Below are 26,840 nucleotides of genomic sequence, written 5' to 3'. Positions count from 1 at the left end.
ATTTGGAACCAGTCTGTTGTTCCATGTCCAGCTCTAACTGTTTTTTCCTGACCTGCATACAAATTTCTCAAGAGGCAGATCAGGTGGTCTGGTATTCCCATCTCTTGAAGAATTTTCCACAGTTTATTGTGATCCACACAGTCAACGGCTTTGGCATAGTCAATAAAGCAGAAATAGATGCTTTTCTGGAACTCTCTTGCTTTTTCCATGATCCAGCAGATGTTGGCAATTTGATCTCTGGTTCCTCTGCCTTTTCTAAAACCAGCTTGAACATCAGGATGTTCAGGGTTCACATACTGCTGAAGCCTGGCTTGAATTTTGAGCATTACTTTACTAGCATGTGAGATGAGTGCAATTGTGTGGTAGTTTGAGCATTCTTTGGCATTGTCTTTCTTTGGGATTGGAATGAAAACTGACCTTTTCCAGTCCTGTGGCCACTGCTGAGTTTTCCAAATTTGCTGGCATATTGACTGCAGCACTTGCACACCATCGGCTTTCAGGATTTGGAATAGCTCAACTGGAATTCCATCACCTCCACTAGCTTTGTTCGTACTGATGCTTTCTAAGGCCCACTTGACTTCACATTCCAGGATATCTGGCTCTAGGTGAGTGATCACACCATTGTGATTATCTGGGTTGTGAAGAGCTTTTTGTACAGTTCTTCTGTGTATTCTTGCCATCTCTTCTTAATATCTTCTGCTTCTGTTAGGTCCATACCATTTCTGTCCTTTATCGAGCTCATCTTTGCATGAAATGTTCCTTTGGTGTCTCTGATTTTCTTGAAGAGATCCCTAGTCTTTCCCATTCTGTTGTTTTCCTCTATTTCTTTGCATTGATTGCTGAAGAAGGCTGTCTTATCTCTTCTTGCTATTCTTTGGAACTCTGCATTCAGATGTTTATATCTTTCCTTTTCTCCTTTGCCTTTCGCTTCTCGTCTTTTCACAGCTATTTGTAAGGCCTCCCCAGACAGCCATTTTGCTTTTTTGCATTTCTTTTCTATGGGAATGGTCTTGATCCCTGTCTCCTGTACAATGTCATGAACCTCATTCCATTGTTCATCAGGCACTCTATCTATCAGATCTAGGCCCTTAAATCTATTTCTCACTTCCACTGTATAATCATAGGTGATTTGATTTAGGTCATACCTGAATGGTCTAGTGGTTTTCCCTACTTTCTTCAATTTAAGTCTGAATTTGGCAATAAGGAGTTCATGGTCTGAGCCACAGTCAGCTCCTGGTCTTGTTTTTGCTGACTGTATAGAGCTTCTCCATCTTTGGCTGCAAAGAATATAATCAATCTGATTTCGGTGTCGACCATCTGGTGATGTCCATGTATAGAGTCTTCTCTTGTGTTGTTGGAAGAGGGTGTTTGTTATGGCCAGTGCATTTTCTTGGCAAAGCTCTATTAGTCTTTGCCCTGCTTCATTCCGTATTCCAAGGCCAAATTTGCCTGTCACTCCAGGTGTTTCTTGACTTCCTACTTTTGCATTCCAGTCCCCTATAATGAAAAGAACATCTTTTTTGGGTGTTAGTTCTAAAAGGTCTTTTAGGTCTTCATAGAACTGTTCAACTTCAGCTTCTTCAGCCTTACTGGTTGGGGCATAGACTTGGATTATTGTGATATTGAATGGTTTGCCTTGGAAACGAACAGAGATCATTCTGTCGTTTTTGAGATTGCATCCAAGTACTGCATTTCGGACTCTTTTGTTGACCATGATGGCCACTCCATTTCTTCTGAGGGATTCCTACCCGCAGTAGTAGATACAATGGTTATCTCAGTTAAATCCACCCATTCCAGTCCATTTCAGTTCGCTAATTCCTAGAATGTCGACATTCACTCTTGCCATCTCTTGTTTGACCACTTCCAATTTGCCTTGATTCATGGACCTGACATTCCAGGTCCCTATGCCATATTGCTCTTTACAGCATTGGACCTTGCTTCTATCACCAGTCACATCCACAGCTGGGTATTGTTTTTGTTTTGGCTCCATCCCTTCATTCTTTCTGGAGTTATTTCTCCACTGATCTCCAGTAGCATATTGGGCACCTACTGACCTGGGGAGTTTCTCTTTCAGTATCCTATCATTTTGCCTTTTCATACTGTTCATGGGGTTCTCAAGGCAAGAATACTGAAGTGGTTTGCCATTCCCTTCTCCAGTGGACCACATTCTGTCAAATCTCTCCACCATGGCCCACCAATACAGTATACTAATGCATATATATGGAATTTAGAAAGATGGTAACAATAACCCTGTATGCAAGACAGCACAAGAGACACAGATTTATAGAACAGTCTTTTGGACTCTGTGGGAGAGGGAAAGGGTGGGATGATTTGGGGGAATGTAATGGAAACATGTATAATATCATATAAGAAACGAATCACCAGTCCAGGTTCAATACAGGATCCTTGGGGCTGATGCACTGGGATGACCTGAAGGGAAGGTATGGGGAGGGAGGTGGGAGGGGGGTTCAGGATGGGGATAGGGGGGTGGGAGGTGGGAGTTCAGGATGGGGAACACGTGTACGCCCGTGGCGGATTCATGTTGATGTGGAGCAGAACCAATACAATATTGTAAAGTAATTAGCCTCCAATTAAAATAAATAAATTAAAAAATACGTATTTAACTTATTAGTTTATGTTGGGTCTTAGTTGTGGCACATGGGATCTTCATTACTTTCATGCAGCATCTCTTAAGTCAGGGCATGTGGGATATTTATTTTTAGTTGGCGGGTTGTTTAGCTGCAGCCTATGGGATCTTTTAGCTTTGGTGTGTGGGATTTTGTGGTGGCATGCAGGATCTTTGGTTGTGGCATGGGGGATCTTTTAGTTGTAGTGTGTGGGATCTTTGTAGTTGCATGTAAATCTTTAGTTACAGCATGTGTGATCTGTTAGTTGTTGCATGTAGGATCTTTTAGTTGCAGAATGAAGAATATGTTTAGGTGCAGCTTGTGAGATCTACTTGTTTTATGGGGATATTTGTTGCGATATGTGGGATCTTTATTGTGTCACGTAGGAACTTTTAGTTGTGACATGCGGGATCTTTTAGTTGCAGTAAGCAAGATCTTTAGTTGTGGCATGGGGCATCTTTAGTTGCTACATACAGAATCTTTTAGTTTTGGTTTGCAGGATCTTAGTTGCACCATGCAGAATCTATTAGTTGTGGTATGTGGGATATTTTAGTCACAGCATGTGGCATCTATCAGTTGGGAAATGCAAGATCCTTCTAGTTGCCACATGTATGATCTGCATTGCAGCATATAGGATTTTGTTGTAGCACATGAGATCTTTACCTGCGGTATGTGGGATCTTTGTTGTGGCACACAGGATCTTTTTAATGGTGGCAGGCAGACTCTTCATTGTAGCGTGGGGGATATTTATAGTTGTGGTATATGGGATCTTTGTTGCAGCATGGGGGATCTTTAGTTGTGGCATATGGGATCTTTTCATTTTGGTATGTGGGATCTTTGTTGTGGCCCATGGGATCTTTGTTGTGGCATGTGGGATCTTTTAGCTGCGATGTTGGGATATTTGTTGCAGTATATGGGATCATAGTTGCGGCATGTGAGATATTTTAGTTCAGGCATGTGGGATCATTTAGTTGGAACATGCAAGATATTTTTAGTTGGAGAATGTGAGATCTTTGTTGCAACATGTCCGATTTTGTTGTGGCATGCGGGATCTTTAGTTATAGCATGTGGGATCTTCGTTGCAGCATGCAGGGTCTTTTAGTTGTGGCTTGCTGGATCTTTTTGGTTGTGGCATGTAAGACCTTTGTTGTGGCATTCGAGTTAGCTTTTTACTTGTGACATGTGGGACATTTTAGTTGAGAGATGCAAGGTGTTTTAGTTGCCACATGTGAGATCTTGGTACAACATGTGGGGTCTTTTTAATGGTGCTATGCAGAATCCTTGCTGCAGCATGCAGGATCTTTTTATTTGTAGCATGTGGGATATTTTAGTTGTGGCATGTAGGCTATTTGGTGGCAGCATGTGGGATCTTTAGTTGTGGCCTGTAGGATCTTTTAGTGGTGCTATGTGGGATCTTTGTAGTGGCATGTGGATCTTTAGTTGGGGCACATGGGATCTTTTTAGTTACAGCAAGCAGGAATTTAATTGTGGCGTGGGGATCTTAAGTTACAGCATACAGAATCTTTCAGTTTTGGTATGTGGGATCTTTGTCACAGCACGTGGGATCTTCTAGTTGTGGCTTGTGGCATCTTTTAGTCAGAGCATGTGAGATGTTTGTAGTTCCAGAATGCAGGATCTTTGTTGCAGCATGTGGAATATTGTTGAGGCATGTGGGATCTTTAGCTGTAGCATGTGGGATCTTGGTTGCGGCATTCAGGGTCTTTTTAATTGTGGCAGGCAGGATCTTCGCTGTGCCATGTGGGATCTTTTTAGTTTTAATATGTGGGATCTTTGTTGCTGCATGTGGGATCTTTTAGTTGGAGCATGCGAGGTATTTTTAATTGCAGAATGTAGGATCTTCATTGCAACTTCTCAGATTTTACTGCAGCATATGGGATCTTTATTTGTAGCATGTGGGATCTTTGCTGTGGCATACAGCATCTTTTAGTTGCAGCATGCGAGATATTTTTAGCTGCAGAATGCAGGATCTTCTTTCAGCATGTGGAATTTTGTTGAGGCATGTGGGATCTTTAGTTGTAGCATTTGGGATCTTTGTCAAGGCCTCTGGAGTCTTTAATTGTGGCAGGCAGGATCTTCATTGTGCCATATGGGGTGTTTTTAGTTGTGATATGTGGGATCTTTGTTGTGGTATGTGGGATCTTTGCTGCAGCATGTTGGATTTTTTTTTTTTTTTTTGGCAGCATGACAGATCTTTTTAATTGTGACATGTGGGATAGTTCAGTTGGGACATGCAAGGTCTTTTTAGTTGCAGAATGTGAGATATTTATAGTTGTGGTATGTGGGACTTTTGAATTGTGACATGCGGGATCTTTTAGTTGTGGCATGCAGAAACTTCAGTTGCAGAATGGGGTATCTTTATTTTGTGGCATGCAGGATCTTCGTCGTGGCATGCAGGATCTTTTAGTTGTGGCATGTGGGATCTTTTAGTTGTGGTTATTGAGATCTAATAATTGCAGCTGTGAGATCTTTCTTGTGGTATGCAGGGTCATTTGGTTGTATCACGTGGGATCTTAGTTGTGATATGTGGGGTCATTTAGTTATAGTATGTGGGAGTTCTTAGTTCTGGTACATGGCATCTTTTAGGTGGAGGATGTGAGATATTTTTAGTTGCAGACTGTGGTATCTTATTTGCAGCAGGTGAGATTTTGTTGCAGCATGGCATGTGGGATCTTTAATTGTATCATGTAGGATCTTGTTGCAGTATGTGGATCTTTAGTTGTGGTAGCGGGGTCCTTTGTTGTGACATGCGGGTCATTTTGTTGTAGTATGCAGGTTATTTTAGTTGTGGCATGTGGGATCATAATTGTGGCATGTGGGATCATAATTGTGGCATGTGGGATCATTTTGTTGCAGCACGTGGCATCTTTTAGTTGGAGCATGCGAGGTATTTTTAGATGCAGAATGCAGGATCTTTTTAGCATGTAGGATTTCGTTGCCACATGTGGGATCTTTAGTTGGAGCAGGAGGGATTTTTGTTGCAGCATGTGGACATGTAGTTATGGTAGTGGGGACCTTTGTTGTGGCATTCAGGGTCTTTTTAATTGTGGCAGGAAGGATCTTCATTGTGCCCTGTGAAATCGTTTTAGTTGTGATGTTTGCAATATTTGTTGTGGCACATGGAATATCTGTTGCAGCATGTGAAATCTTTAGTTTTGACATGCAGGACCTTTAGTTGCAGCATTCAGAATCTTTTTGTTGTGGCATGAGGAATCTTTATAGTTGCTGCACGTGGGCTCTTTTAGTTGTGGCATGCAGGATCTTTTAGTCTTCATATGTGGCATCTTTGTTCTGGCATGAATGATCTTTTTTGTGGCATGTGAGATCTTTTAGTTGTGGTATGCAGGATCTTTTAGTTTGGCATGTGGGATCTTTGTTGCTACACGTTGACTCTATTAGTTCTAGCATGTTGGATCTTTTACTTGTGGCATGTAAGACCCTTTTAGTTAGGTCACGCTTGTTCTTCATTGCCGCCTGTGGGATTGTATCGCGGCATGTGAGATCTTTCTGTTGTGGTATGTTGGATCTTTGTTGTGGTATGTGGGATCTTTATAGTTCTATTATATGGCATCTTTGTTGTAGTATGTGGGATCTTTAGTTGTGTTATGGGATATCTTTAAATGTGGCATACAGTATCTTTTAAAAAGTTTTGGTATGTGGGATCTTTGTTGCAGCATGCGAGATCTTTTAGTTTTGGTATTAGGATCTTAGTTTTGGCATGTGGGTTATTTTAGTGTGGTACGTGAGATCTTTAGTTGCATTATGCAGCATCTTTTAGTTGGGGCATGCAAGATATTTTTAGTTACAGAATGTGGGATCTTCATTGCAGCATGTGGGAATATGTTGCAGCATATGGATCTTTAGTTGTTTTAGTTGATATCTTTGTTGTGGCATGTGGAGTCTTTTTAATTGCGACAGGCAGGGTCATCATTGTGCTATGTGCAATCTTTTTTATTTGTGACTTATCAGATCTTTGTTGTGGAATCTTGGATCTTTGTTGTAGCATGTTGGATCTTTTAGCTGGTGGCATGTAGGATCTTTAATTTGTGGCATGTAGGTGACACGACTGAGCGACTGAACTGAACTGAGGCTATTTTTAGTTGTGTGATCTTTGTTGCATCATGTGGCATCTTTCTTGCAGCACGTAGGACCTTTGCTGGATCTTTTAGTTGTAGTATTGGGATCTTTCTTACAGCATATGGGATCTTAGTTGTAGGATGTGGGACCATTTAGTTGTGGTATCTTTAAGTTGAAGCATGTGGTAACTTTCTTGTGGCATGTGGGAACTTTTAGTGTGGCATTCAGCATCTTTTAGTTGGAGCATGTGAGATATTTTAGTTGCTGAATGTGGGATCTTTGTTGCAGCATATGGGATTTTCTTGTGGCATGTGGGATCTTTAACTGTACCATGTGGGACTGTTGTTGCAGCATGTGGGGTAGTTTTAATTGTGGCAGGCAGGCTCTTCGGTTCGTCATGTGGGATCTTTTTTGTTGTGATATGTGGGATCTTTGCTGCAACATGGGATCTTTTAGTTGCAGCATGCAGGATCTTTTGGTCGTGGCATGTGTGATTTTTCTTCTGGCATGTGGAATCTTTGTAGTAGCATGTGGCATCTTTAGTGGTGGCATGCGTGATCTTTTTAATTGTTCTGTGTAGGAACTTTGTTTCAGCATGTGGGATATCTTTATTTTGGGCATGTGGGATCATTTTGTTGGGGCATGTGAAATCTTTTTAGTTGCAGCATGTGAGTTTTTTTAGCTGTGGCATGCAGGATGTGTGTTGCAGCATGAGGTATCTTTATTTGTGGTGTGTGGGATCCTTGTTGTGGCATGTAGGATCTTTAGTTGTAGCATGTGAGATCTTTGTTGCAGTTTTCAGGGTTTTCAAATTGTGGCAGGCAGGATCTTCGTTGTGCCATGTGGGATCTTTGTAGTTGTGATATGTGGACTCTTTGTTGTGGTATGTGGGATCTTTGTTGGCGACATGCAGAATCTTTTTAATTGTGGCATAGGGTCTTTGTTGTGGCATGAAGGATCTTTTTATTTGTGGCATATGAGATCTTTTAGTTGTGCCATGCAAGATCTTTAGTTCAAGTGTGGGGAATCTTTTTATTTGTGGCATGGAAGATCTTCACTGTGGCATGCATGATCTTTTAGTTCCAGCCTGCCAGATCTTTATAGATTTGACATGCAGGATCTTCAGATGTGGCATGCGGGATCTTTCGTTGCAGCATCAGGATCCTTTAGTCATGGTATGTGGGATCTTTGTAGTGCGTGTGGATCTTTAGTTGGGGCATATGGGATATTTTTTAGGTGCTGCATGCAGGATCTTTAGTTGCAGCATATGGGATCTTTCATTGGGGTAAGTAGGAAATTTGTTGCAGTATATGGGATCTTTGTTGTGGCATGCAGGATCTTTTAGTTGCAGCATGTGAGATATTTTTGGTTGTGGGATGTGGGATCTTTTTAACTGGGGCATGCAGGATATTTGTTGCAGCTGAGGGATCTTTTTAATTGTGGCGTGTGAGATCGTTGTGGCGTGTAGATCTTTTAGTTGTGGCAGGCAGGATCTTTAGTTGCATTATGGGGAATCATTTTATTTGTGGCACGCAGGATATTTTAGTTTCAGAATGTGAGATCTTTTTAGTTGTGGCATGCAGGATCTTTATGCAGCATGCAAGAACTTTAGTTGTGGCATGTGGGATCTTTTGGTTGTGGTATTGGGATATGTGAGCAGTATGTGGGATCTTAGTTGCAGCATGTGGGATCTTTGTTGTGGCTTGTGGGATCTTCACTGTGTCATATGAGATCTTTATAATTGTGGTATATGGGATCTTTGTTGCTGCATGTGGAATCGTCAACTGCAGCATGTGGGATCTTTAGTTGTGGCATGCTGGATATTTTTAATTGTCACAGGCAGAATCTTTATTGTGGCATGGAATCTTTTAAACTGTGGTATGTGGGATCTTTTATGCAGCATGAAAGATTTTTTTTTTTTTTTGCAGCATGTGGGATCTTAGTTGTAGCATGCAGATCTTATAAATTGTCACATGTAGGATCTTTGTTGCAGCATGCAAGATCGTTTTATTTCTGGCATGTGGGATGTTTTAGTTGTGGCATGAGGAATCTCTTAGTTGCAGCATGTGGGATCATTTCAGTTGTGATACATGTGATTTTTATTGTGGTGTGTGGGATATGTGTTGCAGCATAGGTGATCATTTGTTGCAGCAAACAAGATTTTTTTACTTGCAGCATTTCAGATCTGTTTAGTTGTGGCATAGGGGATCTTTGTTGTTTCACATGGGATCTTTTATTTGGGGCTTGTGACATCTTTTTAGTTGTGGTATGTGGGATCTTTTCAATTGTGACATGCAGGATCCCTGTGGTGGCATGTAGGATCTTTTCTTTCTAGCATTTGGGATCTTTGTTGTGGCATGTGGGATCTTTTAGTTGTGGCATGTGGGATCTTTTAGTTGTGGCATGCAGGATCTTCAGTTGGGGTATGTGGAATCTTTTTATTTGTGGCATGCAGAACTTTCATTGTGGCATGTGGGATCTTTCACGTACAGCATGCAAGGTCTTTTTAGTTGCAACACGCAGGATCTTCAGTTGTGGCACATGGCATCTTTAGTTGTGGCATGCAGGATCGTTAGTTGTGGCACGTGGGATCTTTATTTGCAGCATGTGGAACCTTTAGTTGTGGCATACTATTTAATTGTGGCATGTGGGATTTAGTTCCCTGACCAGGGATCAAACCTGGGCCCCCTGCGTTGGGAGTGCAGTCTTAGCCAGCGCACCACCAGGGAAGTCATGACACTTACGAATTTTGTGTTAGGTATACATGGGTTCCCCATCCTGAACCCTCCTCCCTCCTCCCTCCCCATACCATACCTGTGGCAGATTCATTTCGATATATGGCAAAACCAATACAATATTGTAAAGTTAAAAAATAAAATAAATTTTAAAAAAAAAAGAGTTTTGTGTTAGGTTGAAAAGAGCTGAAATGCAGCAAACCAGCTGCACCTTACCAGTGGCACTCCCCCCAGGCTGTACATATTTGTATTTGGAGTACACCAACACGCAGTCCGTAACACTTTTAATTTGCCTTTTTGAGATGTATGGATACTTCCACTACGTTCTCATGCAGATCCCTTCTAGCACATAAGGCGTCCTCTCTGGGAAGATAAAGTAGAACATGTTTCCCGTCTTTTGGGCTGCATCTCAGAGCCAGGGCACGCAGCTTGATGAGGAGAATGTGGACTGTATTTCAGCTCCCATTTGCTCTTATCGCTGGGAGTCTCTCGACCAGGCCCTGTGCTGGCCCTTTAGGGTCTTCTGGATCCCACCCAAAGGGATGGCTGTCTGAGTGGCACTAAATGGTCTAGAATGAGAAGTATGACCTTGGGGTCGGTGGGGTCCCTGGCTCCCTGGGCCTGCTAGATTTTCTTAACTGACATACATAGCTTCCATTCTCTAATGGCATGTTTGTGGGGGGTGGGGTCTGAATGGTTGGAATAAAGGGCTGTGTTTATAGCAACTCCTGTAAGCACTTTGCTGGGGCTTGATCATGGTAACCCTAAATGCTAGTGTCTGGGATTTGACCTAACACAGAGCCCCATTTACTTCTCAGCTGTTATTCAGACAATTATTCCCAATAGCACTTTGCTTTCTAAAGCGTTCGACTTGGGATAACTTATTTCTCTCTTTGCAGGTCAGCTTCTGGGCAGTTAGCCTGCAGTGAAGCCAGCAGGGTGAATCATGAGAGTCACACATGTTTCTATAGGAGGGGTGGGATGTTATTTACAGAGAATAATGTGCCCTAGCTGTACAGCTGGTTATAGACAGTTTTGAGCCAGTAGAGAAGAAAAGCTTATTTGTGCACAGTGCCTTACATTTCACCATGTGGACATGCAGTCCTGAAAAAAACCCAGGGGGAAGAAACACACTCAAACCCATGCTCACACATTCAGTCACACTTTCCCATTAAATCTATAACACACATAAGAATTGTCATACATTCACTTACTCAGATACATGCTGACACATTCACTCTTGAACATACTTACTCATAGTCTTACATTTTTGCATCAACATGTTGACACATGTGGACATGCTCACGTTTTTTTACACATGAACACGCTGGTACATTCCCACACAAAGAGACTCTTACACTCAGGTTCACTCACACATGAACATGCTCACATGCATGTGTGCTAAGTCACTTCAGTTGTGTCTGACTCTGTACGACGCTACTGACTGTAGCCTGCCAGGCTCCTCTGTCCATGGGATTCTCCAGGCAAGAATACTGGAGTGGATTGCTGTGCCCTCCTCAAGGGCATCTTCACTATCCAGGGTTCAAACCCGCATCTCTTGCCTCTCCTGCATTGGCAGGCAGGTTCTTCACCACTAGCACCACCTGTAAAGCCTGAATGTGCTCACAAACGGACATATTTGCATATTCACTGAAACATGTGCTCCCACTTATGCACACTCATATCACTCACACGTCACATTCACACATTCATACAAAGAAATATGCTCACACACCCTTATGGCAGAAAGTGAAGAGGAACTAAAAAGCCTCTTGATGAAAGTGAAAGAGGAGAGTGAAAAAATTGGCTTAAAGCTCAACATTCAGAAAACAAAGATCATGGCATCTGGTCCCATCACTTCATGGGAAATAGATGGGGAAACAGTGGCTGACTATCTTTTTGGGCTGCAAAATCACTGCAGATGGTGACTGCAGCCATGAAATTAAAAGACGCTTACTCCTTGGAAGAAACGTTATGACCAACCTAGATAGCATATTAAAAAGCAGAGACATTACTTTGCCGACAAAGGTCCGTCTAGTCAAGGCTATGGCGTTTCCAGTGGTCATGTATGGATGTGAGAGTTGGACCATAAAGCAAGCTGAGCACCGAAGAATTGATGCTTTTGAACTGTGGTGTTGGAGAAGACTCTTGAGAGTCCCTTGGACTGCAAGGAGACCCAACCGGTCCATTCTGAAGGAGGTCAGCCCTGGGTGTTCTTTGGAAGGAATGATGCTAAAGCTGAAACTCCAGTACTTTGGCCACTTCATGTGAAGAGTTACTCGTTGGAAAAGACTCTAATGCTGGGAGGGATTGGGGGCAGGAGGAGAAGGGGACGACAGAGGATGAGATGGCTGGATGACATCACCAACTCGATGGACGTGAGTTTGAGTGAACTCCGAGAGATGGTGATGGACAGGGAGGCCTGGCATGCTGCAATTCATGGGGTTGCAAAGAGTCGGACACGACTGAGCGACTGAACTGAACTGATACATGCATATTAAATGGGTCACCCAAAGAAACATGCTCACACACTGATAGACACAATAGCATACATTTGTACTCACACACATATCCCAGGGATGGGGGAGCCTGGTGGGCTGCCGTCTACGGGGTCACACAGAGTTGGACACGACTGAAGCGACTTAGCAGCAGCAGCAGCAGCAGCATACTCACACATCATTCACACACATCAACATACTGAGAGAGACAACTCCTAGGTAGGTTGATAAGAAGTCCGGGGTCCCCGTGGAGGAGAAAAGGGTCTAGTTAAGGCTCTCAAGGAACAGATAGGTGTCTGGAATTCTCAAGGAGGAGAAAAGGACAAACTTTTTTTTTTCTTTAAGTTTTTTTCTTTTACATCTTATGTATTGCCGTTACTAAGGCAATAAGAAGGCCTATTCTGGTGGGCAATTGTATGTTCCTTCTTGTTCAGATTGGTGTGATTATTGCTTGAGTTTCCTACCAAGTACCCATAACAAATAGCCTGGTCGGCCAAGTTATTTCAAAAATCGGTATCAACTATATTATACATTTGGCCCATTAGGTCCCTCTCGGGGAATTTTTCTTTGGCAGCTGTGTGTGTATGTGTGTGTGTGTTAGTCGCTCAGTCATGTCTGACTCTTTGCAACCCCATGGACTGTAACCTGCCAGGCTTCTATATCCATGGGATTGTCCAGGCAAGAATACTGGAGTGGATCGCCATTCCCTTCTCCAGAGGATCTTCCTGACCCAGGGATCGAACCCTGGTCTCCTGAATCGCAGGCAGATTCTTAACAGTTTGAGCTACAGCGAAGTCTTTGGCAGCTGTTTATGTTACTTTTATAGCCTCAGAGGTGGCCTCTTGGGAGGTGGTCATGTGACTAACTCAATAGATTTCCTCCCAGGTTAGCTCTGCTACTGGGCTTATCATTATTGTTCTGTAAGACAGGATGGGTATGTTTTATGATCCCCCAGAAGAGTAAAATTGGGCTGCAATTTCCCTCCCAATACTTCCCAAGTCCTTATTAATGATGCTATTGGTAAGCCTGATGAATTTTTAATAGTTGTAAACAAGTACCATCGATTTGGATGGAAAAACTCTCATATAGAGAGTGGTTAGATGTCTCTATGGGATTTGAAAATTTTCAGTTTTCAGGAGAATTTCTTTGCTGTCACACTCAAAGGCTATGATTGTTTCCTGTGGGCAGTAAGCATTGGAATTGTTGAAAGGCCCACTCCCACTGAGTGTGATGGAAACTTTGAAGTTGATATTGGAAGACAATTAGGCTAGAAAAGAATTTCCAGACTGGATGAAGCTCCTGACTCTTTAGATATGCCTTGTCCTGGATATTATGTTGTATACATTCCTTTCCTAATAAGTAAGTATGCTGTGTGTGTGTGTGTGTGTGTGTGTGTGTGCATGTGTGTGCATACATATATACACATACAAATTATAAGTGGCCATGGGGCTTCCCTGGTGGATCAGTGGTAAAGAATCCACCTGCCAATGTTTTAAGGTTTTGAACCCTGTCTAGGAATATCCCACGTAGCGTGGAGCAGCTAAGTCTGTGCACCACAACTATTAAGACTGTGCTCGGGAGCCCAGGAACTGCAACTATTGAGCTCATGAGCAACAACTATGAAGCCCACATGCCCTAGAGCCCGAGCTCCACAATAAGAGGAGTCACCATAATGAGAAGCCCTGCACTACAACGAATTATAGGCCCACTTTCCACAACTAAAGAAAAGCCCGTGCAGCAACAAAGACCTAGTACAGCAAAAAATAAAAAAAAAACAATAATATTATCAAGTCAATAAATAAAGTAAATTCCCAACCAGGGAGGAAATTCATGGTAAATTGTCCTTGGTCACTTAGACGAACTTCTTTGAGTGCAAGCTTCAATAAATGGGACTTGTACTGGAAAGAGAGGAAAAGACGTTATATTAACAACTGATAAGAAAAGAAACCAACATTTGTAAAGATATACATTTTGGCAGGGTTTACATTAGTCATTATTGTCAGGGATTAGCAAGAGCTATAATTTTATCTAACTGTAATCCCATAGAGTTTGTTGGTATAGCTCTGCATTACAGCACTTTTCATATGATTGCACTCATCACAAGCATCCTGGTTGTAATACTGGGTACATACTATTTCTGGGCAATTCCTTACATAAATCTCAAGAGGCAGTGGCTCTATGTGGTTAATGGCACTACTTAATCACAGTCAGTCTCATCTGATTTGAGGTCAGAGTTGGCCCTGCGGGTTTAGAACCATCTATGAGTCACAAGTGGTATCTAAAGTGTCTAGCTTACCCAGAATGGGTGTTGCTTGTAGTAGAAGAGACAGGAGAAGGTTGCTAGCCTCAGTGTTGGTATCTGTGGTCATTTAGCAGGACTGACCAATGTGAATAGCCAACAGCATGGTTCCCATTGCCTCCAATCTGACCTGTGTTGTAAGACACCCTGTTAGGTGCATGTGGTATAGTTTCCAGACAGACCTTGTCAACAGTAGTGCGGAGATTACTAGGGCTGGTGAACTGCCAAGAGACATAGAGTCAGCACTAGCAAGGGTAGGAACTTCTCAGGTGAGAAGGACCATGGTAACAGGATAGGACTTAAAGTTGGAGGTCACCTATAGCCAGCAGTAGGGAGCCTGATTGTCCCTGGTATTGTTCACATGGTCTGGTCTGGGAGGGGTTTAGGTCCACCTCCTGGGTTCCACGGTGCCTTTTGAGGAGCAAAGTACCAGGGTGGCTGATAAGGTCACCTCTTTCTCCAGAGAGTGGTTTGCTTGGCTTTATACTGGATGATGATGAACACAGGCTAAAGGATGGTTTCAGAATCACTGGTTCACATCAGGTTCTCATCAGGATCAAGAAGGAGGTGGCTAAGCTCTGGGTTTTGTCCGAGGGAGACAGGAAAAAATGAAAGTACCGGGTGAATGTTTCTTCTCTATTCATGGCATTGCCTGTGCTCTCATGCCTGTGAAAACCAATAATTGGGCTGTATCTCGTGTGGAATTGCACACCAGAAGAAATAGAATTGTCTCTGTTGATGGTCCCATCATTTGCTGTGAACTTAAATATGGCGCAGTTATGCCATAGGGGCACGAATTTAATATAACCTAAAGCATGGGCAGTATTTTGACCACTGGAAGGACCACTGCCCTCCAAGTCCTCTCCACAGTCCTTGATGTGGGACTGGAGGATGACAGGATAGATAAAAAACCCAAGCAATCTTTTCTTGTAACGCCCATAGTTATTTTGCATTACAGTGATGTACAAACTTTAGTCTGACTGTGTAAACCGTGTGACGGTCCCAAGGATTGTAAAAGCTATTTTGTTATCTCCTCAATAACATTAGAATAAATTGGTGTATTGTATGGATAAACTAATGGAAGTCTTGTATAGAAGGCAGAGAGCACTGAGCTGAGCTCCCTGTGCTATACAGCAGCTTCCCACTAGCGAATCTATTTTACACACACACACACACACACACACACACACACACACACACACACACGTCAATCTTACTCTTCCCTCCCCTTCCATTTCTGTGTCCAAAAGTCCATTCTCTATGTCTGTGTCTTTATTCCTGCCCTTCACAGAGGTTCATCAGTACCATTTTTCTAGATTCCATATATATGTGCTAATATACGAATTTGTTTTCTTTCTGACTTACTTCACTCTGTATAACAGGTTCTAGGCTCATGCACCTCAGCCTGGTGCTCTGTGACAACCTAGAGGGCTGGGATGAGGGGGTAGGAGGGAGGGAATATATGCTGATTCACGTTGTTGTACAGTAGCAATCAACATAACATTGTAAAGCAATTATCCTTCAACTAAAAATACATTTAAAAAAGAATCAAAAGTGAAATACAAAACAGTGAAATCTAAAATAAAAAGTCGTTTAGAATTAACATATACACACTGCTGCTGCTGCTAAGTCGCTTCAGTCGTGTCCGACTCTGTGCGACCCCATAGACGGCAGCCCACCAAGCTCTGCCATGCTTGGGATTCTCCAGGCAAGAACACTGGAGTGGGTTGCCATATACATACTGCTGCTGCTGCTGCTAAGTCGCTTCAGTCGTGTCCAACTCTGTGCGACCACATAGATGGCAGCCCACCAGGCTACCCCACCCCTGGGATTCTCTAGGCTGGAATCACTCTATACTGGAGTGGGTTGCCATTTCCTCCTCCAATGCATGAAAGTGAAAAGTCAAAGTGAAGTCACTCAGTCGTGTCTGACTCCCAGCGACCGCATGGACTACAGCCTACCAGGTTCCTCCATCTATGGGATTTTCCAGGCAAGAGTACTGGGTGCAATGAGTGGGGTGCCATTGCCTTCTCCAATATACATACTACTATACATTACATATATAACCAACAAAGACGTAACATTTAACACAGTAAACTATACTCAATATTTTGTAATAACCAATAAGGAAAAAGAATCTGAAAAGTAAGATATATATAAACATACATACAACTGAGTTCAGTTCAGTTCAGTTCAGTCACTCAGTCATGTCCGACTCTTTGTGACCCCATGAACCGCAGCACACCAGGCCTCCCTGTCCATCACCAACTGCCGGAGTCTACCCAAACCCATGTCCTTTGAGTCGGTGTTGCCATCCAACCATCTCATCCTCTCCTCCTCCTGCCCTCAATCTCTACCAGCATCAGGGCCTTTTCAAATGAGTCAGCTCTTCACATCAGGTGGCCAAAGTATTGGAGTTTCATCTTCAACATCAGTCCATGCAATGAACACCCAGGACAGATCTGCTTTAGGATGGACTGGTTGGATCTCCTTGCAGTCCAAGGGACTCTCAAGTGTCATGTCCAACACCACAGTTCAAAAGCATCAATTCTTCTGTGCTCAGCTTTCTTTATAGTCCAACTCTACCAACCATGCATGACTACTGGGAAAACCATAGCCTTGACTAGATGGACCTTTGTGAACAAAGTAATGTCTCTGCCTTTTAATATGCTGTCTAGGTTGCTCATAACTTTCCTTCCAAGGAGTAAGCGTCTTTTAATTTCATGGCTACAGTCACCATCTGCAGTGATTTTGGAGCCCAGAAAAAGAGTGAGCCACTATTTCCACTATTTCCCCATCTATTTGCCATGAAGTGATGGGACTGGATGCCATGATCTTAGTTTTCTGAATGTTGAGCTTTAAGCCAACTTTTTCAGTCTCCTCTTTCACTTGCATCAAGAGGCTCTTTAGTTCTTCTTCACTTTCTGCCATAATGGTGGTGTCATCTGCATATCTGAGGTTATTGATATTTCTCCCAGCAATCTTGATTCCAGCTTGTGTTTCCTCCAGCCCAGCATTTCTCATGATGTACTCTGCATATAAGTTAATTAAGCAGGGTGACACTATACAGCCTTGATATGTTCCTTTTCCTATTTGGAACCAACCTGTTGTTCCATGCCCAGTTCTGTTGCTTCCTGACCTGCATAGAGGTTTCTCAAGAGGCAGGTCAGGTGGTCTGGTATCCCCATCTCCTTCAGAAGTTTCCAGTTTATTGTGATCCACACAGTCAAAGGCTTTGGCATAGTCAATAAAGCAGAAATAGATGTTTTTCTGAAACTCTTTTGCTTTTTCGATGATCCAGTGGATGTTGGCAATTAGCCACGGCAGCAACGGCATGGGAGCGATGGTGCAGGAGCGGCGGAGAGGAGCTACCCCACGTCCAAGGTCAGGGGAGGAGGCCGAAAGGAGCTACCGTATACCTGAGTATATACATATATATAACTGAATCGCTTTGCTGTATACCTGAAACTAATGCAACATTGTATATCACTCAGATCAGATCAGATAAGTCACTCAGTCATGTCCGACTCTTTGCAACCCCATGAATCGCAGCACGCCAGGCCTCCCTGTCCACCACCAACTCCCAGAGTTCACTCAGACTCAGGTCCATCGAGTCAGTGATGCCATCCAGCCATCTCATCCTCTGTCATCCCCTTCTCCTCCTGCCCCCAATCCCTCCCAGCATCAGAGTCTTTTCCAATGAGTCAACTCTTTGCATGAGGTGGCCAAAGTACTGGAGTTTCAGCTTTAGCATCATTCCTTCCAAAGAAACCCCAGGGCTGATCTCCTTCAGAATGGACTGGTTGGATCTCCTTGCAGTCCAAGGGACTCTCAAGAGTCTTGTCCAACACCACAGTTCAAAAGCGTCAATTCTTCGGTGCTCAGCCTTCTTCACAGTCCAACTCTCACATCCATACATGACCACTGAAAAAACCATAGCCTTGACTAGATGAACCTTTGTTGGCATAGTAAGGTCTCTGCTTTTGAATATGCTATCTAGAGTTCAATAAAAAAATAGAATAAAAATAAATTTTAACGTATCAAATGTTCAGCATTATACAGATGTGATTAATTAAACATTAAAAAAAGAAGGCCAGGAGGTTATGGCAAGTTAACTTAGTGGCAGAGAATGTGGCTATTTTCTCATGGAGTTGCAACACTCTAGTAAGTCCAGGTTTAGCTCAATCCAGTAGATACATTACCATTTGAATACAGACCTCAGCTTGTATGGGAGAAGCTTCTGCTATCACCCAGGGCATAATAGGAATCTCAACCCATAACATAACTGGCTCTGCTCCAGTAGAGCTTTGAGTTTCAGTGAGGGCTCAGTGTACCTCTGGAAGTTGCCTCTCCATTGGCCAGTACTTTTGGACTTAGTCTGCAAGTTGCTTATGCCAAAAACCCATGGACATGTGGGCCAGTGGATCCTAGAAATGAATTTTTGGGTGGCTGAAACTTCTAACTGTAAGTCCTGTTCTCAGAGCACTAGTGGGAGAGCTGAAACGATAGACTTCTTTAGTTTATCTAGTGTCTGTTGTTGCTCGGGTCCCCACAGATAAGTGGATGTCCTGAGGGTGACTCCATACACAGGGACCAGCAAATATTGGAGGTTGGCACTGGAATTGAATGTTACTACCAAATGTTGGATCTCCTTTACCAACATGGGAGGTTGGGGCATGAGAAGCTTTTCTTCTACCAAATGCAGACTAGTTTACCCTTCTGAGTTTCAATTATAGACCAGACATTGAACAGACTAGGAGGCTCCCTGTAGCTTATGGAGGGCAATTGCCCATCCCCTCAGTGAAGTGTTTACTCACAGTGGTGACAGTGTGTGACACAGAGTCATAGCCAGGTCCCGGGACAAGGATGACATCAGTACAATGCCAGAGCTGAGTTTCTGTGGGAGGTGCTTGGTGCAGAGCAGGAGTCTAGATCCAGACGGCAAATTCCTTGTGAAATCCCAGAGGTATTCATGTACCCTACAGGCAACTGGGAAAAGTGTACTGTTGATCCTCAAAGGGGAAGGCAAATTGTGCTCAATTATCCTATGACACATTTAACAAAGAGAACATGTTAGACCAGTCTAGGCCTCCGGACCATTGACCAATATTACTTGAGTGTCATTCATTCCGGTATGAGATTCATAATGTCAATACCTAGTAGAGGGGCTCTGATACAGGGAGCAGCCTCCTTTAATTCTCTCTAATCCATAGATAGCCTCTACCCATTAGTAGTGGCTTGAGGACAGGCCATAGCAGGAAACCACAAAGTGGGGATCTGTATCCTTTCACTAACAAGGCTAAGACAGGTCATAATCTTCAGTGCTTTACTTTTAGTCAGTACCTCCCACATGGGTAGAGGAAAGTTCAGTAATTTCCACTGGCCAGGGCCTACTAGTAGAATAGAAGCCTTAGGACTGTTTCGTGAGGTTATCTGCTGATTCCAATAACAGGAAAAGAGATAATTTCAGAGAGAACAACCAGGGCAGAAGCATCTTTTAGCAAAATTAAGTCAATTTTAAAACCTCAGTAGGCAATCATCCTTTCAATTAATTATCCTCCCAAGCCAGTCATCTCCTGGGGAATCCCTTTGAAGCAACAGTCACAAACATTTTTGGCACCAGGGACTGGTTTTGGGTAGAGAATTTTCCCATGCACCAGGGTGGTGGGGGATGTTTTAAGTATATTACATTTGTTGTGCCCTTTATTTCTATTATTATTACATCAGCTTAATCTCAGATCATCAGGCATTAGATCCTAGAGGTTGGGGACGCTTGTTTTAAAATATGAGTGCTTACTAGGATTAGGGAGATGTGGGCATCTGTATCCAAAACAGCCAGCCAGTGTTGTTAATATTTGGGAGCCCACACCACAGTTCATGTGGTAAGAGGGCAACAGCCTGCCAAAAGAGGCCTGCTTTGAGAATACTGGGTCCTGATGTGGGGGCGGCACAATGTGTGAGTGTGTGTGTGTGTGTGTGTGTGTTTGTGTGCACCTATGTGTGTGAAAGAGACTGTACCCACATTTGCATGTGTGACTGAATGTGCATGTTTGTGAACAACTTAAGGAGGAGTATGTTCATGTATGTAAATTTATGACTGACACGGTGTATGTAAAGCATATTGAGGTGTGTGAGTGAGTGCATAACTATTTTAGTTTAAGCATATTTGTATTTGAATGAATTTGTCCATGTGTCAGCGTATCTATGAATGGGAGTAAATCTTTGAGCATGTTCATTTGAGTGAATGTCTAATTTGTGGATGTATGTAAGCTTGTCTGTGTGTAGGACTGAATTGAGCCTGTTCATATGTCAGTGTATTAACGTGCTTTTGTGTGTTTCTGTGTGTTCACATTTTTGAGTGAATTTGTAAGCATGTGCATGATGGTAGCATGTTTACCTCTGAGTGAAGGTGTAACCATGATGATCTGTGTGAACTTGTTACTGTGTACATCTATTTCTGAATCAATGCATGGATGTATGTGTGAATGCTGATCATATGCATGTACACAACCGTTTTAATGAGTGTACTTGTGAGTTTGTGATCAGGTTCACTGTGTGTATATGTGAACATGTTCATGTTTGGGTGTAAATGAGTATATACATGTGATCATATGCCTGTGTTTGAATGAATATGTAAGCATATCATGTACTTTCATGAATGTGAGTGAATGTATGTTTTGCATTTGTGTTTTTGTACATTTGTGCTTGCGTGACTGTGAAAAAAGTCTGTCATTAAATGCATGAGCATGTATATGTATATCAATACATATATACATGCATATTATTAATATACAAGTATAAGCAGATATAGCAACATGTGTGTGTTAATGAATATGTAAACATGCTTGTGTTAGGGCATGGTAATGTGTGTGTTCTTTTCTGTGAGTGAATGTGATTATGTCTATGTGTGATTAAATGTGTGTTCACTTGTGTGGAAGTGATAATGTGAGTGTGTCTATGTGCAACTGTGAGCAAATATATGAGTATCTGTGTGTGAGAGATTGTGTGAATGAATATGAATATGATCCTGTCTAAATGTGAATGTGTTATCATGTCCAGGTCTCAGCATGAGTGATTTTGCAGTGTCTGTGTTAATACACATGTGTGTGTTTATGAGCATGCAGGCTTTGTGAATAAGTGAACTTGTTCATGTATGTGAAATTGATCATACATGAGTGATTCGTGTGTTAGCATGTTGTCTGTTAAATAAATGTGAGAGCATGTGCATGTATGAATGTGTGTGAGAGGTCAGAGGGAATGGATGTAAGTGTACAACTTTGTCAGTATACAAGTCCATTAGAATATGTGTATTTTTGTGGGAATTTAAGTGAGAGTGTAGACTTGTTATGGAGGTAACATATAAACATGCTTTGTGTGTCTGGGAATGTTCACGTTTACATATGTTCATGTATGAGTGAACATCTGAGTATGCCCATGAGTGTGAGCATGAACATATGTAAATAAAAGTGTGAACACATTTGTGTTTTGAGCATGTTAATGTGCAACAGTGAAAGTCTGTTTGTGTGTGAATGAATTCACGTGTTCATATCTAAGTGCATGAGCTCATGCATGTATGGGAGCATGTTCATGTGTGTAGATTAACGCATGATCAAGTTGCTGTGTGTGAAGGTGTTAATGTATAATTATTTTTCCTGAGTGGAACTGAATGTGTAAGCAAGTTCATGTATGTGAGCATGATGTAAATTTGAAGCAAATTTGTGACTGTATGTGGGCAAGTCTGTGTACATGAATTAATCATGTGAGTGAATATGTCAATATGTTTATTTGCACGTGTTTATGTCTTCAAGTGTTAATGGAGTGTTTGAGCAGGTTTTTGAGTTTTATTGAATATGAGCATGTGCATTTATGTGGAATTTTCTTTGTGTAAATAAATTTGTGAGGGTTTTGTGTGTATGAGCATGTTAATATATGAATAAGCTCATTTTGTGAATGTGTAAATTTGGGTATATGTGAATGAACATGTAAGTATGTGACATTATATTGAAATGTGTGTTTATATGTGTATGCTCATATATGTGACTATGTGATGGCATTCATATGTGGATTAATATATGAATACTTACATGTGAGTGAATGCAGGAGCAGTTTTCTGTGTGTATAATTCATGTCGGTGAAAATCTCAACATCTTAGTTTGCTTGACTGTATGAGTGTTCTCCACAGGACTGGAAAAGGTCAGTTTTCATTCCAATCCCAAAGAAAGGCAATGCCAAAGAATGCTCAAACTACTGCACAATTGCACTCATCTCACACGCTAGTAAAGTAATGCTCAAAATTCTCCAACCAGGTTTCAGCAATAGCTGAACCGTGAACTTCCTGATGTTCAAGCTGGTTTTAGAAAAGGCAGAGGAACCAGAGATCAAATTGCCAACATCCGCTGGATCATGGAAAAAGCAAGAGAGTTCCAGAAAAGCATGTATTTCTGCTTTATTGACTATGCCAAAGCCTTTGACTGTGTGGATCACAATAAACCATGGAAAATTATGGAAGAGATGGGAATAACAGATCACCTGATCTGCCTCTTGAGAAATTTGTATGCAGGTCAGGAAGCAACAGTTAGAACTGGACATGGAACAACAGACTGGTTCCAAATAGGAAAAGGAGTTTGTCAAGGCTGTATATTGTCACCCTGTTTATTTAACTTATATGCAGAGTACATCATGAGAAATGCTGGACTCGAAGAAACACAGGCTGGAATCAAGATTTCCAGGAGAAATACCCTGCTCATTCTCGTCCTCCTCTTCCTCGCCCTCTCCAGACAGGTGCTCCTCCCCCTCCACGTCCTCGAACTGGAAATCAATCTCACCCTCATCCTCGTCCTCCTGCATCTCTACATCTTCCTCCACCTCCTCCTCCTCTAACGGCTCTCTACCACATTCCTCTTCCACTGCGGTCTGTGGCCAACCCTGCTCCCCGGGAAGGGCTCTGGAGACCTCCAAGGAAGCCAGAAGAGCCGTGGCCTCCTCGACTCCTTCCATCCCCTCGCAAGCAGATGCTTGGACCCCAAGGAGGCTGGGGTCGTGGCCTGCCTCGCCACCAGCTCTATCCGGGCCACCTGGGATCCAGTCATGCTCCTCTGTGGCAGACATGGCAGGAGAGACATGCCAGACGGTGATCGTCCTGCAGTGATGTCTGCGGGGAAGATGGCGGCCGCCGGGCTGAGTTTTGGGCTGAGAAGACGCTGTTGGCAGTGGGACCGCGGGGTGGGGGTGAGGACAGCAGAGACGTCGGCTGCACAGGGAACAGGAATCTGCGAGTTGCTGGTGTGGGCCCCACAACAGGAATGGTGAGGGGGTGGCCCGCAGACCGGCCCACCAAGACCGAAGCTGAGCCGGCGGCGGATAAGGCGGGAAAGACCCTGATGGGCTGGAGACGGTAGGTGGAGCTGGAAGGGTCAACGGCGACCACTTCCTCCAGCGCCAGCTCTAAGCTCATTTGCCAGGAGGCAAGGATTGGCATGACCGCCGTCCAATGAGTGATCAAGGCTTTCAGATGGCCTGGAAGCCTTCCAGCACCAGGTCATACTTTGAGCCCACAGGAGTCCCTTCCTTTGCTGCTGCTGCTGTTGCTAAGTCGTTTCAGTCGTGTCTGACTCTGTGCAACCCCATAGACGGCAGCCCACCAGGCTCCCCCATCCCTGGGATCCTCCAGGCAAGAGTACTGGAATGGGTTGCCATTTCCTCCTCCAATGCATGAACGTGAAAAGTGAGTGAAGTCGCTCAGTCGTGTCCCACTCCTAGCGACCCCATGGACTGCAGCCTACCAGGCTCCTCCATCCATGGGATTTTCCCAGGCCAGAGTAGTGGAGTGGGTTGCCGTTGCCTTCTCTGTCCTTTACATTGCACCATTGCAAAAAGGAAATGGCAATGTCCCTATAGGCGGCACCCTGGGGTATGGGAAGCTGGGTGTGGTCCCCAGTTGCCACCTTGTGTCAGCTCAGGTCATCAGAGATACACTTATTTTAAAAACTTCATAAAGGCTTGAGAAAGAACATCAAAGGTAAGAGATGGAGAAATTGGAAAGTATAAACTGAATTAAATGGGAGCACTGAATACGCAATAGAAAAAAATAAAGCAAACTAGAGAAACCTAAAAGATCATCAGATAGTCCAGTTGATTTTAAGCATGGCTGCTCATTAGCAACATATCTGTAGCTTTGGAGGATAAAAGCAATACCTTGGCATTTTTCAAAAAATTCTAAGATAATTCTGATATGTGTCAGGTTTTTCTATTAAATGGTAGCTTTGGTGATATAGAATTCTACTACTTTTGTGTTTGTTGACCACTCATGGTACAATGGTATTAAGTGAATAATCAGATTGATCAGTCGCTGAGTCATGTCCGACTCTTTTCAACCTCATGAATCGCAGCATGCTAGGCCTCCCTGTCCATCACCAACTCCCGGATTTCACTCAGACTCACGTCCATCGAGTCAGTGATGCCATCCAGCCATCTCATCCTCTGTCGTCCCCTTCTCCTCCTGCCCCCAATCCCTCCCAGCATCAGAGTCTTTTCCAATGAGTCAACTCTTTGCATGAGGTGGCCAAAGTACTGGAGTTTCAGCTTTAGCATCATTCCTTCCAAAGAAACCCCAGGGCTGATCTCCTTCAGAATGGACTGGTTGGATCTCCTTGCAGTCCAAGGGACTCTCAAGAGTCTTCTCCAACACCACAGTTCAAAAGCATCAATTCTTCGGCGCTCAGCCTTCTTCACAGTCCAACTCTCACATCCATACATGACCACAGGAAAAACCATAGCCTTGACTAGACAGACCTTTGTTGGCAAATAGTTACTCACTAGTCCATAATATATATTTTAAAAAATGTATTAATGTTTGCCTAACTAAAAAATTTATGACATTTTGATTCCACTTGTTTGACTTAGTATGAATAGAATGCTGGATTTCTAATTTAAAAAAAAAAATGTGCAAAAACCAACAAAGTTTTACTATATAGCACTGGGAACTGTAGTCCCTTTGTCAATCTCTTGAAATACCTATAATGGAAAATAAACTGAAAAATAATATATGTGTTATGTATAGCTGAATCACCTTGCTGTGCACCTGGAACTTTGTAAGGCAACTATACATCAATAATATATACATATATATATATATATATATATGCATATATTATTATTATATATTTATTTTCTTTACATATATATAAATATAAAGAAAAAAAGATAAAGTGTATAGATCACAATTGAGCAACTGTTTCAACCTCTTGTGAGAGACGAAGGAGAATTTGGAGGTTTTAATGTTGCTAAAGTTACTTAGAAAAGAACATAGAAGTTGACATAGATGCCTCGAGAATGGAGACTGGAGAGTGGAAGGAGTAAAAATAGCAGCTGAAAAGGGATTCATCAGGGCTCCCCAATTCACTTCAAGGCTCCGAGAAATGAAGAGAGACTTCTTTTCGGGACTGGGCTAATCACCTGCTCTACACTAAACAGTGACACCCCCTCCCAAATGCATATATTTAAATGTTTAACCACTCCATCCCCCAGGTGATGGTATTTGGGAGTTATGGCCTTTAGTAGGAGACACAGTGAGGATAATCAACCTTGCCCTATATAGAACTTATGCACTATAGATTTCACCCCTTATACTGGCCTTGTTTTGTTTTACCTAACTCATACTCAATATTTTCAATGGGGATAGTCCGTTGGGTCCCAAGCTGTCAAGCCCATTTCTAAGTGTCAAAGACTCAATTTAACTTTATGAGCCATATGTCCGAGTGCCTATGCCCACTAGGGGCTATTTTAGGAGAATGGCTGCTATGATCTGGAGCACTGAAACACCACAATCATAAAATTCTTGAGGCAAATACATCTCTTGGCTCTCTTCAGTACCTCCCTTAACACGATAGGGGCATCTTTTAAAAATTTAGTGATATCTTCAAGTATTCCTCTATTTCATTCCCCGGTATTATGTTCAAAGAGTTTTCCTAAAGCATGCATTTCAGCATTTGCTGAAAAGTGAAAGTGAAAGTCACTCAGTCATGTCATGTCCGACTGTTTCCGACCCCATGGACTACACAGTCCATGGAATTCTCTGGGCTAGAGTACTGGAGTGGGTAGCCATTCCCTTCTCCAGTGGATCTTCCAAATCCAGGGATCAGACCCAGGTCTCCCACATTGCAGGAGGATTCTTTACCAGCTGAGCCACAAAGGAAGCCCAGCATTTGTTGAAGTCAATTCCCAATCTATTTGCAGAAGTCTTAAGCCAATAAGCACTTTTTGTGTTTAAAAATATTATTGCACTATTGTGGTGAATGTCACGGGCATTTAGTACATTCACAATGCTTCTCAACCATTCTCTCTGTTGTGCCTAAATAAATCATCACTCCTAAAGGAAACCCCATGCCAGTAATCAGTCCTTTTCCATTTCCCCCTCACTGCACCCAGGCTCTGGTAACTACGAATCTTCTGTTTACCTCTATGAACTTACATTTTCTAGATAGCTGAGAGAAATAAAATCCTACAGTATGTAACCTTTTGTGTCTGGCCTCTCTCATTCCTTTTTGCGGCTGAATGCTATGCCCGTGTACAGAGGGTCACCTTTGTT

General features: G+C 42.7%; 1 protein-coding gene across 1 annotated transcript in view; it reads right to left on the bottom strand.

Annotated features, from left to right (window-relative positions):
* Window positions 1–9,724: 9,724 nt before the first annotated feature.
* Window positions 9,725–26,840, bottom strand: part of PWWP3B (PWWP domain containing 3B) — a 171,869-nt gene continuing 154,753 nt past the window's right edge. Inside the window, exons 9-10 of the transcript XR_011565365.1 lie at window positions 14,252–14,832; window positions 9,725–13,853 (exon numbers count right to left, since the gene is read on the bottom strand). The gene's annotated coding sequence lies outside the window, so the exon portion shown is untranslated. The remainder of the gene's footprint in view (window positions 13,854–14,251; window positions 14,833–26,840) is intronic.

Source organism: Bos indicus, chromosome X (genome assembly GCF_029378745.1).
Source record: "Bos indicus isolate NIAB-ARS_2022 breed Sahiwal x Tharparkar chromosome X, NIAB-ARS_B.indTharparkar_mat_pri_1.0, whole genome shotgun sequence".
NCBI classification, from domain to species: domain Eukaryota; kingdom Metazoa; phylum Chordata; class Mammalia; order Artiodactyla; family Bovidae; genus Bos; species Bos indicus.
This window is presented reverse-complemented; position numbering and strand designations above follow the sequence as displayed.